Source organism: Odontesthes bonariensis, chromosome 19 (assembly GCF_027942865.1).
Source record: "Odontesthes bonariensis isolate fOdoBon6 chromosome 19, fOdoBon6.hap1, whole genome shotgun sequence".
Classification (NCBI taxonomy): Eukaryota; Metazoa; Chordata; class Actinopteri; order Atheriniformes; family Atherinopsidae; genus Odontesthes; species Odontesthes bonariensis.
Genome location: NC_134524.1, coordinates 16079508 through 16095814, shown reverse-complemented (window position 1 = coordinate 16095814; position 16307 = coordinate 16079508).

The window sequence follows — 16307 nt, the reverse complement described above, 5'->3', positions numbered from 1 at the left end:
TTTGTCTTCTACAGTTTGATTTACCATCTTGTAACATCGTTATTCTGATTTGAGTTATTTTCAAGTACATACAAGAGACACGTTGATTTATGGGATTGTTTTGCATGATCTAAACGTATGTAATTGCAAGAGATGAGTTTCTTGGATTTTATTTCAGTATTTTATGAGCAAACTGCCAGATTGATTTTAAGACAAGTAAAATTAAAATTTACTGTCTGCACTGGCAGAGAAATTAGCTTGTTTTGACGGAATTTTTGTATTGAAGACATGTAAGCTGTAGCACTCAGAATAATTAGAATTCTTTGCAAGAAGCCTTAAGGAAACTTTGCAGATTCCCAAACTACACCAACAGGCTCCCTTTCATGCAGAGAAGCAGCAAATCTAGTCAATTAGTGACTTTAAAAAGGGTGCAGTGCCTGTTATTAGTGATCAGAAGTGACAGGTGCACATACTCAGAGTAAAGCAGGTTGGGTTGAAGCACATAATCATTCCTGAGTAACAGAAAAGTACAGAGCAAGGCAAGGCAAGCCATCTTTATTTATATAGCGCATTTCATACCACAGGCAACTCAATGTGCTTTACATAAAGACAAGGCATTTAAAAGAACAGCATAAAGCAGCAATTTAAAGAGAAAAAAAAATTAAAAACACAGTTAAAAGCACTCAAAGAAGAGGGGAAAAAGAAAGATATAAACTCAACCATAAGCACACCAAAAGAGAAATGTTTTTAACCTGGATTTAAAAGTGCTTACAGTTGTGGCTGATTTCAGTTCTGCTGGTAGTTTGTTCCAGTTGTGAGCAGCATGACAGCTAAAAGCTGCTTCACCGTGTCTAGTTTGAACTCTGGGCTCCACTATCTGACCTGAGTCAGCAGATCTCAGAGCTCTACTGGGTTTATACTCTGCTAGCATATCATTCATGTATTCTGGACCTAAACCATTCTGTGATTTGTAGACGAGTAGCAGAACTTTAAAATCTATTCTGTATGTGACCGGGAACCAATGTAAAGACTTGAGAACTGGGGTGATGTGATGTGATCTCTTTGTTCTGGTTAAAACTTGGGCTGCAGCGTTCTGAATGAGCTGCAGCTGTTTGAGACTCTTTTGGGGGAGTCTAGTCAGAAGACCGTTACAGTAGTCAAGCAACATTATGAAAGTCAGTTGTCTGACTTAGCTGGTAACTCCAGATTCTTGAACCATCGCCTTCGGCAGTGAGGGGACAAAAGCACTAACAAGAATAGAGTACTTTGCTCCATCCATTCACTGATAGAAGTGTTGGAAGTGCTCTATGTTCAAGTAAGAAGAAGCCAAAGATCTAATGGTAAGTGCAACCTATAATTCATATAAAATTTTACACAGAATTGGATTGTGTATCTAAATACTGACACTTTTTGACATGTAAATATTAAACATAGGCATGAGTTGACGGAGACAAGAGACATAGGATGGACTTACATTTGCTCAATGTTATGGTACCTCTTTTGTCATTCTGCACCTTATTTTTTTATTTAAAGCGATACAATGTAACTTCTCAAAAAGCTCACTCTGGAGCTCCCCCTACAGGCTTGGAGGTAATGTACGGTTACACTGTCGTAAATACAACACCCTTTCACTTTCACTTTTCACGTTTGTTGACGAACCGGCGAGGAGTTAGAAGGTGCAAGCTATGTCAACCAAGAAGGTAAGCGTAATCAAATGTACCTGGGAGCGTGAGAGGGGTCTATTTGTTTTTGCGGTAGGTGTGCCAGAAAGCAAGTCAAAGTACTTCCGCTCAGCTCCCGGGCCGCCACCGGGCCGCTACCGGTCCGGTCCAGCAAAGTTACATAGCGCAGTTTTTCCAACTCAGACCCCCGAAGACTGCGGTCAAGTGAGCCGCCACTCGTTCATCCGCCGTTAAGGCAGCCGCCACTTAACTTTCACATGCGCTCATATTCTCTACTACTACGGTTTTAAACGGCGCGACACACACAACGTTATTAGTTCTAACCTAAACGACGTGTGAAAGAGTGGCGGCTGGGAATGGCGGCTAGCTTGACCATCGTAAATGCACTGCCAGATGAGCGAGTTACAGCAGGCTTTAGCACAGTCTCTCTCTCTCTCTCTCTCTTTCTCTCTCTCTTTCTCTCTCTCTATATATAGGCTATATATAGCAAATATTAATTAACGTTTGGATCAGAATTTCACTTCAAACATCTTGCATATTCAAGTTTTTGTCGTTTAGAAATCATGATATGTGAGGTTTTTGAAGGACCTTAGCTCCAAAATTGTACAGTAAAATCTATTGGTTCTTTGTTCAGGAAGGACTCAGTGGTACTATCAGTATGTCCATGTACTCCATTGCTAAGAATAATTGACATTTGGGTCAACATTTCACTTCAAAGTGCTTACATATGCAAGTTTTGCCCATCATAACGTGAGGTATTAGGACAATTACTCCAAATTTTTACAGCAAAATCTACTAAGTCCTCTTCCAGGCATGACTCAGTGGAGCTGTCAGTATGTCCATGTGATTCATTGTTAATAATAATGAACATCTGGATAAGCACTGTACTTCAAAATACTTGCATATGATTTTTTTGTCCGCTAAAATGCAATGTTGTGTTTTTGAAGGACCCTTGATCCAAAATTGTACAGTAAAATCTATTGGTTCTTTGTTCAGGGATGATTCAGTGGCACCAAATATATGTCCATGTAATCCATTGCCAAGAATAATTGACATTTGGGTCAACATTTCACTTCAAACATCTTGCATATTCAAGTTTTGTCGATTAGATATCGTGATATGTGAGGTTTTTGAAAGACCTTAGCTCCAAAATTGTACAGTAAAATCTATTGGTTCCTTTTTCAGAAAGGACTCAGTGGTACCAAATATATGTCCATGTAATCCATTGCCAAGAATAATTTGCATTTGGGTCAACATTTCACTTCAAAGTACTTACATATGCAAGTTTTGCCCATCGTAACATTATGTGAGGTATTAGGACAATTACTCCACATTTTTACAGTAAAATCTACTAAGTCCTCTTCCAGGCACAACTCAGTGGAGCTGTCAGTATGTCCATGTGATTCATTGTTAACAATAATGAACATCTGGATAAGCACTGTACTTCAAAATACTTGCATATGCTTTTTGTGTCTGCTAAAATGCAATGTTGTGTTTCTGAAGAACCCTAGCTCCAAAATTGTACAGTAAAATCTACTGGTATCTTGGTCAAGCATAACTCAGTGGAACTGTTAGTACATCCATATATTTCACTGCCAATAATAATGAACGTTTGGATAAGCATTTCACTTCAAACTGCTTGCATATGGACGTTTTGTTTTTGATAAGACGTAATCAAAAACAGTAAATTCTATTGGTTGATTTTCCAACTCCAGGACCGACTGCAGCACGCCATCCAAGGAGGGGTTCGCCAAAAGGGTTCCTGTGATACCAATCCTCTCAGATTACCAAAGAAACTGAATATTGATCAATCTAATGTAGCAATCAGATTTAACATATTTACAACTCAACATATTTAAAAATTATTTAACAGAACTATATATGAGTGAAGATCACATAATGAGCACATTAGAGTTAAGACTAGTTTCACAACTCAAACTATAATTTCTTTTCCATCCTAATGCCTACACTGAACTGTCGATATAGTGTGGATATAGGTTTAAGGGTATAGGTGATCTATCTAGCTGTGTACAACATACAATTATTATCAAGAAATAGTTTATTTGCTGTGTAATATGAATGCAAACTTTTTCTAAAAAGCTGGAAAATTAAGTTTAACATGGAGATGTGAAACTTAAAAAAGGGAAATAAGTCAAAAAATGAAGGAGTACAGATAAATAATGGAGAGATATGGTATATCTAACCCCATAAAACCACATCTCGATAAAATACATGGTATTACACAGGAACATATGGGCAACAGCTGAAAAAAAAGGACTAATTGTTTGTTTTGTTTATTTAACAGTGTATTTTTTAATTCCAAAATGTCTTTATAGGAAATTCCTGCAGTAACGCAAAATTAAAAGCTATGTCAGAAGTAGCCGTGAACCTTGTGTTTGAAATCTCAATATTTAGGAACATATAGCAGTAAAGCAACATGAAAGCCAGGATAGGAGTATCTGGAGATGTGTTGTAGATTACATGCTGCATATATATTTGTCACATCCACTGTTGCTCTGAAATTGCCAGTCCATGGTGCTAAAGCTCCACAACGTCCCATCACTTCAAGTCAAGAATCAGGTCATGCCTGGGCCTCCTTGATACACAGTTTTGAGTTAGCTTGCTTATTTTTTAAACTGCTCACTGTGAGGTGTTGTGGTGATAAATTAAGTTTGGTTCTGTCTCTTCCCTGTGTGGCAGTAGTGCACTGATGAGAGGTGCAGACAAGGTATAGATGACCAGTTGATTTGGGCTGGTGGAGGTAGGGCTGGATGTCCAATAAGGAATATGGTCACACACACACATACAAGGACATCAAGCAAGTAAAAGGCAAAAATGGTGAAATGAAATAACATTATGAAAAAGTAAAGAAGAAGAGTGATATAAAGAGATGGGGGGATGTCACCGATGAATTCAGCATCAAATAATCACAAAATGAAGCAGTGAAATAACTTGAAAATCACCAGAGAGGTAGTTGGGGACATATAGAACAGGAATCTGGTGGAGTTTGCAGAAAATAATCGTTTGTTTATTTTTTATGAATATTTTAATATAGCCATATACACCATGCATTGGGCAAGATTTCAACATCATATTATTAAACAATGATGCAGTGAAATGACTTGAAAATCACCACAAAAGTAGCTGGGGACATGTAGAACAAGAATCAGGTGGAGTTTGCAGAAAATAATCCTTTTTTTTATTTTTTATGAATATTTTAATATAGCCATATACACCATGCATTGAGCAAGATTTCAACGTCAGATTATTAAACAATGATGCAGTGAAATGACTTGAAAATCACCACAGAGGTAGCTGGGGACATGTAGAACAGGAATCTGGTGGAGTTTGCAGAAAATAATCGTTTGTTTTATTTTTTATGAATATTTTAATATAGCCATATACATCATGCATTGAGCAAGATTTCAACATCATATTATTAAACAATGATGCAGTGAAATGACTTGAAAATCACCACAAAGGTAGCTGGGGACATGTAGAACAAGAATCTGGTGGAGTTTGCAGAAAATAATCCTTTTTTTAAATTTTTTATGAATATTTTAATATAGCCATATACACAATGCATTGGGCAAGATTTCAACATCATATTATTAAACAATGATGCAGTGAAATGACTTGAAAATCACCACAAAGGTAGCTGGGGACATGTAGAACACGAATCAGGTGGAGTTTGCAGAAAATAATCCTTTTTGTTATTTTTTATGAATATTTTAATATAGCCATATACACCATGCATTGAGCAAGATTTCAACGTCAGATTATTAAACAATGATGCAGTGAAATAACTTGAAAATCACCACAGACGTAGCTGTGGACATGTAGAACAGGAATCTGGTGGAGTTTGCAGAAAATAATCGTTTGTTTATTTTTTATGAATATTTTAATATAGCCATATACACAATGCATTGGGCAAGATTTCAACATCATATTATTAAACAATGATGCAGTGAAATGACTTGAAAATCACCACAAAGGTAGCTGGGGACATGTAGAACAAGAATCAGGTGGAGTTTGCAGAAAATAATCCTTTTTGTTATTTTTTATGAATATTTTAATATAGCCATATACACCATGCATTGAGCAAGATTTCAACGTCAGATTATTAAACAATGATGCAGTGAAATAACTTGAAAATCACCACAGACGTAGCTGTGGACATGTAGAACAGGAATCTGGTGGAGTTTGCAGAAAATAATCGTTTGTTTATTTTTTATGAATATTTTAATATAGCCATATACACAATGCATTGGGCAAGATTTCAACATCATATTATTAAACAATGATGCAGTGAAATGACTTGAAAATCACCACAAAGGTAGCTGGGGACATGTAGAACACGAATCAGGTGGAGTTTGCAGAAAATAATCCTTTTTGTTATTTTTTATGAATATTTTAATATAGCCATATACACCATGCATTGAGCAAGATTTCAACGTCAGATTATTAAACAATGATGCAGTGAAATAACTTGAAAATCACCACAGACGTAGCTGTGGACATGTAGAACAGGAATCTGGTGGAGTTTGCAGAAAATAATCGTTTGTTTATTTTTTATGAATATTTTAATATAGCCATATACACCATGCATTGGGCAAGATTTCAACATCATATTATTAAACAATGATGCAGTGAAATGACTTGAAAATCACCACAGAGGTAGCTGGGGACATGTAGAACAAGAATTTGGTGGAGTTTGCAGAAAATAATCGTTTGTTTATTTTTTATGAATATTTTAATATAGCCATATACATCATGCATTGAGCAAGATTTCAACGTCAGATTATTAAACAATGATGCAGTGAAATAACTTGAAAATCACCACAGACGTAGCTGGGGACATGTAGAACAAGAATCTGGTGGAGTTTGCAGAAAATAATCGTTTGTTTATTTTTTATGAATATTTTAATATAGCCATATACATCATGCATTGAGCAAGATTTCAACATCATATTATTAAAAGATGATGCAGTGAAATGACTAGAAAATCACCACAAAGGTAGCTGGGGACATGTAGAACAGTAATCTGGTGGAGTTTGCAGAAAATAATCCTTTTTTTTATTTTTTATGAATATTTTGATATAGCCATATACACAATGCATTGGGCAAGATTTCAACATCATATTATTAAACAATGATGCAGTGAAATGACTTGAAAATCACCACAAAGGTAGCTGGGGACATGTAGAACAAGAATCTGGTGGAGTTTGCAGAAAATAATCCTTTTTGTTATTTTTTATGAATATTTTAATATAGCCATATACACCATGCATTGAGCAAGATTTCAACGTCAGATTATTAAACAATGATGCAGTGAAATAACTTGAAAATCACCACAGACGTAGCTGTGGACATGTAGAACAGGAATCTGGTGGAGTTTGCAGAAAATAATCGTTTGTTTATTTTTTATGAATATTTTAATATAGCCATATACACCATGCATTGGGCAAGATTTCAACATCATATTATTAAACAATGATGCAGTGAAATAACTTGAAAATCACCACAGAGGTAGCTGGGGACATGTAGAACAAGAATCTGGTGGAGTTTGCAGAAAATAATCGTTTGTTTATTTTTTATGAATATTTTAATATAGCCATATACATCATGCATTGAGCAAGATTTCAACGTCAGATTATTAAACAATGATGCAGTGAAATAACTTGAAAATCACCACAGACGTAGCTGGGGACATGTAGAACAAGAATCTGGTGGAGTTTGCAGAAAATAATCGTTTGTTTATTTTTTATGAATATTTTAATATAGCCATATACACAATGCATTGGGCAAGATTTCAACATCATATTATTAAACAATGATGCAGTGAAATGACTAGAAAAAAATAGATGGAATTCTCTCTCTCTCTCTGCCTCTATATATATATATAGGCTATAGCAAATAATAATTAACATTTGGATCAGAATTTCACTTCAAACATCTTGCATATTCAAGTTTTCGTCGTTTCGAAATCATGATATGTGAGGTTTTTGAAGGACCTTAGCTCCAAAATTGTACAGTAAAATCTATTGGTTCTTTGTTCAGGAAGGACTCAGTGGTACTATCAGTATGTCCATGTACTCCATTGCCAAGAATAATTGACATTTGGGTCAACATTTCACTTCAAAGTGCTTACATATGCAAGTTTTTCTATCATAAATAGGCTTTTGATGGACACTATACAAATACAGCGTTCACGCACTGTGGCATTTCCGTACCAGGTGATGATGGACCCTGTCAAGGTGCTCTCCACTGCTGAGGAGTAAAACGCTTTTAGGATGGGTGTTGAAACTTTGAACTTTCTCAACAGGCGAACAAAGTATAATCTCTGCCTGGATTTCTTTATAATGTGTTGCGTGTTGTTTGTCCATGTTAAGTCCTTTTTGATATGTATCCCCAGGTATTTAATGCTCTCTACTCTCTCAACAGGTTGTTTGCAGGTGGAAAGTGGAGTGAAGTCCACCACCATTTCCTTAGTCTTACTGAAATTAAGTGCAAAGTTGTTGAGCTGGCACCACTGTGAGATGTTTTCACAAAATCTGGCCCAATGCATGATGTATATGGCCATATTAAAATATTCATAAAAAATAAAATAAAACGATTATTTTCTGCAAACTCCACCAGATTCCTGTTCTACATGTCCCCAGCTACGTCTGTGGTGATTTTCTAGTCATTTCACTGCATCATTGTTTAATAATCTGACGTTGAAATCTTGCCCAATGCATGGTGTATATGGCTATATTAAAATATTCATAAAAAATAAAAAAAACGATTATTTTCTGCAAACTCCACCAGATTCCTGTTCTACATGTCCCCAGCTACCTTTGTGGTGATTTTCTAGTCATTTCACTGCATCATCTTTTAATAATATGATGTTGAAATCTTGCTCAATGCATGATGTATATGGCTATATTAAAATATTCATAAAAAATAAACAAACGATTATTTTCTGCAAACTCCACCAGATTCTTGTTCTACATGTCCCCAGCTACGTCTGTGGTGATTTTCAAGTTATTTCACTGCATCATTGTTTAATAATCTGACGTTGAAATCTTGCCCAATGCATGGTGTATATGGCTATATTAAAATATTCATAAAAAATAAACAAACGATTATTTTCTGCAAACTCCACCAGATTCCTGTTCTACATGTCCCCAGCTACCTTTGTGGTGATTTTCTAGTCATTTCACTGCATCATCTTTTAATAATATGATGTTGAAATCTTGCTCAATGCATGATGTATATGGCTATATTAAAATATTCATAAAAAATAACAAAAAGGATTATTTTCTGCAAACTCCACCTGATTCTTGTTCTACATGTCCCCAGCTACCTTTGTGGTGATTTTCAAGTCATTTCACTGCATCATTGTTTAATAATATGATGTTGAAATCTTGCCCAATGCATTGTGTATATGGCTATATCAAAATATTCATAAAAAATAAAAAAACGGATTATTTTCTGCAAACTCCACCAGATTCCTGTTCTACATGTCCCCAGCTACCTTTGTGGTGATTTTCTAGTCATTTCACTGCATCATCTTTTAATAATATGATGTTGAAATCTTGCTCAATGCATGATGTATATGGCTATATTAAAATATTCATAAAAAATAAACAAACGATTATTTTCTGCAAACTCCACCAGATTCTTGTTCTACATGTCCCCAGCTACCTCTGTGGTGATTTTCAAGTTATTTCACTGCATCATTGTTTAATAATCTGACGTTGAAATCTTGCTCAATGCATGGTGTATATGGCTATATTAAAATATTCATAAAAAATAACAAAAAGGATTATTTTCTGCAAACTCCACCTGATTCTTGTTCTACATGTCCCCAGCTACCTTTGTGGTGATTTTCAAGTCATTTCACTGCATCATTGTTTAATAATATGATGTTGAAATCTTGCCCAATGCATTGTGTATATGGCTATATCAAAATATTCATAAAAAATAAAAAAAAGGATTATTTTCTGCAAACTCCACCAGATTCCTGTTCTACATGTCCCCAGCTACCTTTGTGGTGATTTTCTAGTCATTTCACTGCATCATCTTTTAATAATATGATGTTGAAATCTTGCTCAATGCATGATGTATATGGCTATATTAAAATATTCATAAAAAATAAACAAACGATTATTTTCTGCAAACTCCACCAGATTCCTGTTCTACATGTCCCCAGCTACCTTTGTGGTGATTTTCTAGTCATTTCACTGCATCATCTTTTAATAATATGATGTTGAAATCTTGCTCAATGCATGATGTATATGGCTATATTAAAATATTCATAAAAAATAAACAAACGATTATTTTCTGCAAACTCCACCAGATTCTTGTTCTACATGTCCCCAGCTACGTCTGTGGTGATTTTCAAGTTATTTTACTGCATCATTGTTTAATAATCTGACGTTGAAATCTTGCTCAATGCATGATGTATATGGCTATATTAAAATATTCATAAAAAATAAACAAACGATTATTTTCTGCAAACTCCACCAAATTCTTGTTCTACATGTCCCCAGCTACCTCTGTGGTGATTTTAAAGTCATTTCACTGCATCATTGTTTAATAATATGATGTTGAAATCTTGCCCAATGCATTGTGTATATGGCTATATCAAAATATTCATAAAAAATAAAAAAACGGATTATTTTCTGCAAACTCCACCTGATTCTTGTTCTACATGTCCCCAGCTAACTTTGTGGTGATTTTCAAGTCATTTCACTGCATCATTGTTTAATAATATGATGTTGAAATCTTGCCCAATGCATTGTGTATATGGCTATATCAAAATATTCATAAAAAATAAAAAAACGGATTATTTTCTGCAAACTCCACCAGATTCTTGTTCTACATGTCCCCAGCTACCTCTGTGGTGATTTTCAAGTTATTTCACTGCATCATTGTTTAATAATCTGACGTTGAAATCTTGCTCAATGCATGATGTATATGGCTATATTAAAATATTCATAAAAAATAAACAAACGATTATTTTCTGCAAACTCCACCAAATTCTTGTTCTACATGTCCCCAGCTACCTCTGTGGTGATTTTCAAGTTATTTCACTGCATCATTGTTTAATAATATGATGTTGAAATCTTGCTCAATGCATGATGTATATGGCTATATTAAAATATTCATAAAAAATAAAACAAACGATTATTTTCTGCAAACTCCACCAGATTCCTGTTCTACATGTCCACAGCTACGTCTGTGGTGATTTTCAAGTTATTTCACTGCATCATTGTTTAATAATCTGACGTTGAAATCTTGCTCAATGCATGGTGTATATGGCTATATTAAAATATTCATAAAAAATAACAAAAATGATTATTTTCTGCAAACTCCACCTGATTCTTATTCTACATGTCCCCAGCTACCTTTGTGGTGATTTTCAAGTCATTTCACTGCATCATTGTTTAATAATATGATGTTGAAATCTTGCCCAATGCATTGTGTATATGGCTATATCAAAATATTCATAAAAAATAAAAAAAAGGATTATTTTCTGCAAACTCCACCAGATTCCTGTTCTACATGTCCCCAGCTACCTTTGTGGTGATTTTCTAGTAATTTCACTGCATCATCTTTTAATAATATGATGTTGAAATCTTGCTCAATGCATGATGTATATGGCTATATTAAAATATTCATAAAAAATAAACAAACGATTATTTTCTGCAAACTCCACCAGATTCTTGTTCTACATGTCCCCAGCTACGTCTGTGGTGATTTTCAAGTTATTTCACTGCATCATTGTTTAATAATCTGACGTTGAAATCTTGCTCAATGCATGATGTATATGGCTATATTAAAATATTCATAAAAAATAAACAAACGATTATTTTCTGCAAACTCCACCAAATTCTTGTTCTACATGTCCCCAGCTACCTCTGTGGTGATTTTAAAGTCATTTCACTGCATCATTGTTTAATAATATGATGTTGAAATCTTGCCCAATGCATTGTGTATATGGCTATATCAAAATATTCATAAAAAATAAAAAAACGGATTATTTTCTGCAAACTCCACCAGATTCCTGTTCTACATGTCCCCAGCTACCTTTGTGGTGATTTTCTAGTCATTTCACTGCATCATCTTTTAATAATATGATGTTGAAATCTTGCTCAATGCATGATGTATATGGCTATATTAAAATATTCATAAAAAATAAACAAACGATTATTTTCTGCAAACTCCACCAAATTCTTGTTCTACATGTCCCCAGCTACCTCTGTGGTGATTTTCAAGTTATTTCACTGCATCATTGTTTAATAATATGATGTTGAAATCTTGCTCAATGCATGATGTATATGGCTATATTAAAATATTCATAAAAAATAAACAAACGATTATTTTCTGCAAACTCCACCAGATTCTTGTTCTACATGTCCCCAGCTACCTCTGTGGTGATTTTCAAGTTATTTCACTGCATCATTGTTTAATAATATGATGTTGAAATCTTGCCCAATGCATGGTGTATATGGCTATATTAAAATATTCATAAAAAATAAACAAACGATTATTTTCTGCAAACTCCACCAGATTCCTGTTCTACATGTCCACAGCTACGTCTGTGGTGATTTTCAAGTTATTTCACTGCATCATTGTTTAATAATCTGACGTTGAAATCTTGCTCAATGCATGGTGTATATGGCTATATTAAAATATTCATAAAAAATAACAAAAAGGATTATTTTCTGCAAACTCCACCTGATTCTTGTTCTACATGTCCCCAGCTACCTTTGTGGTGATTTTCAAGTCATTTCACTGCATCATTGTTTAATAATATGATGTTGAAATCTTGCCCAATGCATTGTGTATATGGCTATATCAAAATATTCATAAAAAATAAAAAAAAGGATTATTTTCTGCAAACTCCACCAGATTCCTGTTCTACATGTCCCCAGCTACCTTTGTGGTGATTTTCTAGTCATTTCACTGCATCATCTTTTAATAATATGATGTTGAAATCTTGCTCAATGCATGATGTATATGGCTATATTAAAATATTCATAAAAAATAAACAAACGATTATTTTCTGCAAACTCCACCAGATTCTTGTTCTACATGTCCCCAGCTACGTCTGTGGTGATTTTCAAGTTATTTCACTGCATCATTGTTTAATAATCTGACGTTGAAATCTTGCTCAATGCATGATGTATATGGCTATATTAAAATATTCATAAAAAATAAACAAACGATTATTTTCTGCAAACTCCACCAAATTCTTGTTCTACATGTCCCCAGCTACCTCTGTGGTGATTTTAAAGTCATTTCACTGCATCATTGTTTAATAATATGATGTTGAAATCTTGCCCAATGCATGGTGTATATGGCTATATTAAAATATTCATAAAAAATAAACAAACGATTATTTTCTGCAAACTCCACCAGATTCCTGTTCTACATGTCCCCAGCTACGTCTGTGGTGATTTTCAAGTTATTTCACTGCATCATTGTTTAATAATCTGACGTTGAAATCTTGCTCAATGCATGATGTATATGGCTATATTAAAATATTCATAAAAAATAAACAAACGATTATTTTCTGCAAACTCCACCAGATTCCTGTTCTACATGTCCCCAGCTACGTCTGTGGTGATTTTCAAGTTATTTCACTGCATCATTGTTTAATAATCTGACGTTGAAATCTTGCTCAATGCATGGTGTATATGGCTATATTAAAATATTCATAAAAAATAACAAAAAGGATTATTTTCTGCAAACTCCACCTGATTCGTGTTCTACATGTCCCCAGCTACCTTTGTGGTGATTTTCAAGTCATTTCACTGCATCATTGTTTAATAATATGATGTTGAAATCTTGCCCAATGCATTGTGTATATGGCTATATTAAAATATTCATAAAAAATAAACAAACGATTATTTTCTGCAAACTCCACCAGATTCCTGTTCTACATGTCCACAGCTACGTCTGTGGTGATTTTCAAGTTATTTCACTGCATCATTGTTTAATAATCTGACGTTGAAATCTTGCTCAATGCATGGTGTATATGGCTATATTAAAATATTCATAAAAAATAACAAAAAGGATTATTTTCTGCAAACTCCACCTGATTCGTGTTCTACATGTCCCCAGCTACCTTTGTGGTGATTTTCAAGTCATTTCACTGCATCATTGTTTAATAATATGATGTTGAAATCTTGCCCAATGCATTGTGTATATGGCTATATTAAAATATTCATAAAAAATAAACAAACGATTATTTTCTGCAAACTCCACCAGATTCCTGTTCTACATGTCCACAGCTACGTCTGTGGTGATTTTCAAGTTATTTCACTGCATCATTGTTTAATAATCTGACGTTGAAATCTTGCTCAATGCATGGTGTATATGGCTATATTAAAATATTCATAAAAAATAACAAAAAGGATTATTTTCTGCAAACTCCACCTGATTCGTGTTCTACATGTCCCCAGCTACCTTTGTGGTGATTTTCAAGTCATTTCACTGCATCATTGTTTAATAATATGATGTTGAAATCTTGCCCAATGCATTGTGTATATGGCTATATTAAAATATTCATAAAAATTTTTAAAAAAGGATTATTTTCTGCAAACTCCACCAGATTCTTGTTCTACATGTCCCCAGCTACCTTTGTGGTGATTTTCAAGTCATTTCACTGCATCATTGTTTAATAATATGATGTTGAAATCTTGCTCAATGCATGATGTATATGGCTATATTAAAATATTCATAAAAAATAAAACAAACGATTATTTTCTGCAAACTCCACCAGATTCCTGTTCTACATGTCCCCAGCTACCTCTGTGGTGATTTTCAAGTCATTTCACTGCATCATTGTTTAATAATCTGACGTTGAAATCTTGCTCAATGCATGGTGTATATGGCTATATTAAAATATTCATAAAAAATAAAAAAAAGGATTATTTTCTGCAAACTCCACCTGATTCTTGTTCTACATGTCCCCAGCTACCTTTGTGGTGATTTTCTAGTCATTTCACTGCATCATCTTTTAATAATATGATGTTGAAATCTTGCTCAATGCATGATGTATATGGCTATATTAAAATATTCATAAAAAATAAACAAACGATTATTTTCTGCAAACTCCACCAAATTCTTGTTCTACATGTCCCCAGCTACCTCTGTGGTGATTTTCAAGTTATTTCACTGCATCATTGTTTAATAATATGATGTTGAAATCTTGCTCAATGCATGATGTATATGGCTATATTAAAATATTCATAAAAAATAAACAAACGATTATTTTCTGCAAACTCCACCAGATTCTTGTTCTACATGTCCCCAGCTACCTCTGTGGTGATTTTCAAGTTATTTCACTGCATCATTGTTTAATAATATGATGTTGAAATCTTGCCCAATGCATGGTGTATATGGCTATATTAAAATATTCATAAAAAATAAACAAACGATTATTTTCTGCAAACTCCACCAGATTCCTGTTCTACATGTCCACAGCTACGTCTGTGGTGATTTTCAAGTTATTTCACTGCATCATTGTTTAATAATCTGACGTTGAAATCTTGCTCAATGCATGGTGTATATGGCTATATTAAAATATTCATAAAAAATAACAAAAAGGATTATTTTCTGCAAACTCCACCTGATTCTTGTTCTACATGTCCCCAGCTACCTTTGTGGTGATTTTCAAGTCATTTCACTGCATCATTGTTTAATAATATGATGTTGAAATCTTGCCCAATGCATTGTGTATATGGCTATATCAAAATATTCATAAAAAATAAAAAAAAGGATTATTTTCTGCAAACTCCACCAGATTCTTGTTCTACATGTCCCCAGCTACCTCTGTGGTGATTTTCAAGTTATTTCACTGCATCATTGTTTAATAATATGATGTTGAAATCTTGCCCAATGCATGGTGTATATGGCTATATTAAAATATTCATAAAAAATAAACAAACGATTATTTTCTGCAAACTCCACCAGATTCCTGTTCTACATGTCCACAGCTACGTCTGTGGTGATTTTCAAGTTATTTCACTGCATCATTGTTTAATAATCTGACGTTGAAATCTTGCTCAATGCATGGTGTATATGGCTATATTAAAATATTCATAAAAAATAACAAAAAGGATTATTTTCTGCAAACTCCACCTGATTCTTGTTCTACATGTCCCCAGCTACCTTTGTGGTGATTTTCAAGTCATTTCACTGCATCATTGTTTAATAATATGATGTTGAAATCTTGCCCAATGCATTGTGTATATGGCTATATCAAAATATTCATAAAAAATAAAAAAAAGGATTATTTTCTGCAAACTCCACCAGATTCCTGTTCTACATGTCCCCAGCTACCTTTGTGGTGATTTTCTAGTCATTTCACTGCATCATCTTTTAATAATATGATGTTGAAATCTTGCTCAATGCATGATGTATATGGCTATATTAAAATATTCATAAAAAATAAACAAACGATTATTTTCTGCAAACTCCACCAGATTCTTGTTCTACATGTCCCCAGCTACGTCTGTGGTGATTTTCAAGTTATTTCACTGCATCATTGTTTAATAATCTGACGTTGAAATCTTGCTCAATGCATGATGTATATGGCTATATTAAAATATTCATAAAAAATAAACAAACGATTATTTTCTGCAAACT